Raw genomic sequence first — 6,124 nt, forward strand, 5'->3', positions numbered from 1 at the left:
TGGAATAGGTAAAAGCACTTTTGCAAAGAAACGTCGTGCAAAACGACTAAAAGTCTATCATAGATATACCAGATGGATTTGTAAGGCACAAAAACTAAAGTTTGTCCATAAAAATTCAACATTATAATATTACCTAAATGATTTCCAAACTTGCTTTGCAATAATAAAACATTCATGAAGAAAATGAGAATATAAACATTAAGATTCATTCACATTTTAAAGAAGTCACCTCAACCAACATCATCCTTGATTTGAATCCAAGAAAGAGATTAGCCAGCCATGATTATATATAAGAACACTTTAATAAACATGAAATAACTTAAATCAAACTGAAACAATAAGTTTTATAAACTAAAGAACTAAAATCTATAAAGAAGAACACAACAGAATTTCAAGAAACCAAAGAACTAAAATCTATTGGGACACTTAAGTCAAAAGTTATGGGCAAAAGACCAAAAGGTGTTCTGAAAAATCAAATCAGGCCAGTTTTGGTCACTTTGGTGTAGGTTTTTCTTTCTCATTTATGAGCTGTCTCTGTCTTCTTTTTGACCCAAAATAATATAACAATGTCCCCTCCAGCTTTCCATCCATGTGTTTGCCTTTTTAGATCAATTGATTACCTAAAATAAATCAATTGTTATTTGTTGTGTAGACATGTAAGATCATGGACTGTGCTTGGGCTAACTTGAAAGCTGATTTGGGGCTGAATTTAAGCATCATATAAGGGTACAAATGTACCTATTATTTGGGCTAAGATTGACATTGAAACCTTGAGTGTTTGATGGTTGAGGTTTGCATACAATATAAGACAAGTTTGGGCTTAAATTAGATCATATGATAATCTTTTCTAGGATTGGATTATAATTAATTTTTTGGAAAAAATTTGGAGCACTTATTTGAATCAAGATTTGCTTCAAACTTCAACTAAATTTCTCTTTGATTCTTTGTTTTGAATTCTGATATTAAATTTTCAGACATAATCCATTTAAGCTCCAAAAACCTAGCAAAACATTAAAAGAAACTTCGTTACTAAAAAGTACACTAATTATTATAAAAACTAAAATAAAAACACTAAACACATATGTAAAATAAGAGACTTAATGATACTTTTGATGTACAATCACACCCCCTAACTTAGATTTTGCTGGTCCTTGAGCAAAACAAAACATAAAACTTTTAAAATAAAAAGAATAATAATAACCATAATTAGGCTCGACTCATCACACTTGAAGGACCTATTATACAAATATTGGTATCTTCAACTTAGTGTATACACAATAACAAATAAAAAAATAAATATACTCAAATTCTCTAAATTAAATATCCATATAAAATTTCTAATTCAATCGTATTTATCATGCAACCAACATAATTGATTCACGTGAAAACTCAACTTGTAATCTTCCCTTCTCACTACTACAAATAAGGTAGCAAACTAGAGAAATATCTATATTTGTTTTCTTTTTTTTGAAGATATTATTTATTCTTTGTCTCTAAGTGATCACTTTCCTTTTGACACGAATACAAATATTTGTAATGTATACACCCGATTACTTACAAAGTCACAAACTTAAAGTGCTTCTGCATACTCATATTTCAAGCTGTCGTTTGATGTAAAGATAAACATTTGTGATGAATATCCTGATGCGAACCACATGATCACATGGTCACGCAACCCACACGCAAAGGCACCAATTCCCGGAAAGCCAAGTAAATCAAGTTTCATAGGTGTGACACAAAGATAACTTGTACCTAGGCACCAGCACAATTGGAAACGGAAACCCCCACCCAACGAATATTGATTCGCGAAACGAGAAGTATAAGGATCACGCCACGAAGATAGTTGTTCTTGGAAGGTATGTCGTTTTTGGAAGGTATGTCTTCCAAAAAAGGAGGGGGGGCTAGGAATAAAAAGGATAACAGAATGGAACAAGATTGCTTTGTTGAAACACATTTGGAACCTGTGCAATGACTCAGATGGCTCAATCTGGTCTACTTGGATCAGATGTAATCTGTTGCGAGGTAGGAATTTCTGGACAATCAAGACGCCACAGAATTGCTCTTGGGCATGGAGAAAGATTCTAAAGCTCAGATCCTTAGCATGGCCGAAGATGAAGTACATCATAGGGGATGGCAGGACAACTTCTCTATGGTTTGACAATTGGCATCCTCACAGCCCGCTCGCAGATTCTTACGGCGACAGATTCATCTATGATTCAGGTATGGAAAAGAACGCGAAGGTGAATATGCTGATTCATAACTCAGAATGGAAAATTCCTACCACTCACGCTATTGGATGGCACCCCATTGTAGAAGCTATTCCTTCCAATTCTAATCCTATGATAGGGCAAAATGATGAGATTGTTTGGCTGGATTCACCAAATCACAGATTCTCGATCAAAATAGCTTGGGAACAACTAAGATTTCATCATACGATGGTCGAATGGCATGACATTGTGTGGTTCAAGAATGCTGTTCCAAGACATTCGTTTCTTCTATGGGTGGCTGTCCAACAGAAACTCACAACTCAAGATAGACTTCATCGATTTGGTATACATGGTCCCAATAGATGCTCACTCTGTCTCCGCAACTACGAAGATCACAACCACTTGTTCTTTGAATGCTCCTATACTAAAGCGATCTGGTGGGATGTTTGTGACAGATGCAACATTCCAAGAATGACAAAAGGATGGGATGAATGGATTCGATGGGCCACTGTCACTTGGCATGGCAAAAGTTTTGTCAATTTTTCTCGTAAACTCAGTTTTGCAGCTACAGTGTATCATATCTGGCAAGAAAGGAATGCAAGGACCTTTGCTGGAATATCTAGAACTCAGAATTTGGTCTTTCATCAAATTGAATGTATCATCCGTGATAAGCTTGATTTGATGAGGAACGTTCTACCAACAGATGAAAATAAAAGAATCCAACGAGCATGGAGGGTTAATAACATAGATTCTTCATTTGATATTTAGCTGGTTGTATTGGTTTCCCTAACGAATCAAGTTAGGTCTTGAGTTTTCAGTTCGGTGGCTAGCATGTAGCCATCTGTTGTTTTACGTTTCTGTTCTCATTGTAAATCTGGGGTATGCCCCTTATAATCTTTGTATCGTTTTCCTTTAATAAATACGTCAACTTACCAAAAAAAAAAAAAGCAAGCTGAATCGAAGACATGCTAAATGGGTGGAGTTTATGGAGTCATTTCCTTATGTCATAAAGTACAAGAAAGGGCAAGTTAATGTGGTTGCTGATGCTCTTTCTAGGAGGTATGCACTGATCTCTATGTTGAATGCAAGGCTGATGGGTTTTGAACAAGTGAAGGATCAATACGCTAATGATTCCTACTTTGCTAATGTGGTTACCGAATGTGCAAAGGGAGCTTGTGATGGGTTCTTTATGCATGAAGGTTACTTGTTCAAAATGGGCAGAATGTGTATTCCTTCAGGTTCATTACGGGAGTTGCTTGTGCGAGAGGCTCATGGTGGTGGTCTTAGTGGTCATTTTGGGGAGAAGAAGACTTATGAGTTGCTGAAAGAACATTTCTTTTGGCCTAGCATGTTACGGGATGTGCACAAGGTGATTGAGAGATGTGCTATTTGCAAGAAAGCTAAGGGTAAAGAGAATGCATATGGGCTGTATATGCCGTTGCCTATTCCAGAGCAACCGTGGATGGATGTTAGCATGGACTTTGTACTGGGGTTACCGAGAACACAGCGTGGAAAGGATTCAATAATGGTTGTGGTTGATCGATTCTCCAAAATGTCCCATTTCATTCCTTGCAACAAAACTGACGATGCTGTACATGTAGCTGATTTGTTCTTTCAAGAGATTGTTCGTTTGCATGGAGTTCCTAAAAGCATTGTCTCTGATCGTGATACAAAGTTCTTAAGCTACTTTTGGAAGACTCTTTGGAGGAAGCTAGGAACGAAGTTACTTTTCAGTACGGCATGTCATCCACAAACTGATGGACAAACTGAGGTAGTAAACCGAACTTTATCTTCTTTGTTACGAGCTGTTATACATAAGAATTTGAAGAGTTGGGATACTTGTTTGCCTATTGTGGAGTTTGCATATAATCGTAGTGTGCATGGGGCTACAAAATTTTCACCATTTGAGGTCGTGTATGGCTTTAATCCTTGTGTTCCTATTGATCTTGTTCATATTCCAATTGATGAGAGGACATCTATGGATGGAATTAGAAAGGCAGAATTGATGAAGAAACTACATGAGCAGGTTCGATTACATATTGAGGAGAAAACAACAAAGTATGCTAAACAAGCTAACAAGGGGCGGAAAATGGTTAGGTTTGAACCTGGTGATCTTGTTTGGATTCATCTTAGTAAGGGCAGATTTCCAAGCAAACGCAAGTCCAAGTTGATGCCAAGAGCTGATGGTCCATTTCGGATTATAGAGAAGGTGAATGATAATGCGTATAAGGTAGATCTTCCTGGTGATTACAATGTATCAGCTACTTTTAATGTGAAAGACTTGACTCCATACTTGGATGATGACGACGATTATGATTTGAGGACAAATCATTATCAACCCGGGGCTGATGATGTGCATCATGGGAATGATAATCCATCTCGTAAAGGTAAATCAAATATGCAAGAGGATTCAGATGGTCCAATGACAAGAGCGAGAGCGAAACAACTACAAAGGACCTTGACGAGTCAGATTGGAATGATTGAAGCTGCGTCGGAGTTAAAATTTGGCAATCAGTTTCAAATTGGTTCAAGGGTGCTTATTTGCCTACAATTGGAGCTTAAAGATGGGAAGAGCCCTTAATGGTTCTTTTGATGCTGGACTACTTGAATTTGGGAGAAAAGTTGAGGCACTAGAATTAAAACAAAAAGTAGTCAATTAAAATATGTTGAAAACATTGTATGTCAAATATGTGAAACAAATGAACACTTAACCAATGACTATCCAACCTTACCTTCATTTAAGGAATGTCTCCATGAACAAGCCCATGCATTAAACAGTTTCCAAAGGCTCAACCACAACCTATACTCGCAAACATACAACCCTGGTTGGAGAAATCACCCAAATTCCAATTGGAAGAGTAATAATAACAATGTACAAACTTCACAACCACCATTTCAAGCACAACTTAATTTTCAAAATTCTCATGAATATGCACCTCCTTATGCCTCACCTCCTAGAAGAAATCTTAAGGAAATATCGCATGCATTCATTAAAAAGCAAGAGACAATCAATACTCAACTTGCTCAAAACATAACAGATTTTAAAGATACTTTTATAAAATTAACATATGAGAAAGGTAAGTTTCCATCTCAACCACAACAAAATACTAAGTGACAATATAATACAAATGCAAGTAGTTCTAGAAGCCAACATATAGATCAAGTCAAATCAGTCATTACTCTTCGCAGTGGTAAGGTTATTGAAAAACCCACTCTTGAACCTAATGCATTGATTAATTGTAGGAATGGACAGATAAAGCTATTTTTTAAAAACATGACATTGGAGAAGAATATTTTTAATATTTGCAAACAACTTGGAGATGATAATGATTCACAAGAAGTAGATCTTATTGATGAATTAGTTTATGATCAATTTGAATTTACCGTGAGTAAAATAGAGTTTGATGAATCTGAAGATGTGCAAATGATTTATTCTCAGGAAGAAATCACAGATGAAAAAAGCACCGAAAATGTTGATGCGAATCTTTTGTCAAGAGTGACAACAAATTCGACATCTAACATCACACCAATCAATGATTACTTTCTTAACGAATGCTTACTTTCTCTTAGTCCAATGCCTTGGTATCATAAAAATATCAATTTTCTTGCTTCAGGAGATTTGCCAGCTGATTGGAGTACCCAAGAGAAAGAAAAGTTTTTGAACGAAGTGAAGAACTTTTATTGGGATGACCCTAATTTATTCAAATATTATCCTGATCAAATATTTCAAAGATGCATTCCTAACAATGAGGTAAGTAATGTCGTTCAACTTTGTCATTCTGAAGCATGTGGGAGTTATTTCTCATAAAAAAAGACATCTGCAAAAATCTTTCAAAATAGATTTTATTAGCCCACCATGTTCAAGAACATGCATGCATTCTGTAAAACTTGTGAAAATTATCAAAAAGTTGATACTG

Source organism: Populus euphratica, unplaced genomic scaffold (genome assembly GCF_000495115.2).
Source record: "Populus euphratica unplaced genomic scaffold, PopEup_1.0 scaffold694.1, whole genome shotgun sequence".
Lineage (NCBI taxonomy): Eukaryota > Viridiplantae > Streptophyta > Magnoliopsida > Malpighiales > Salicaceae > Populus > Populus euphratica.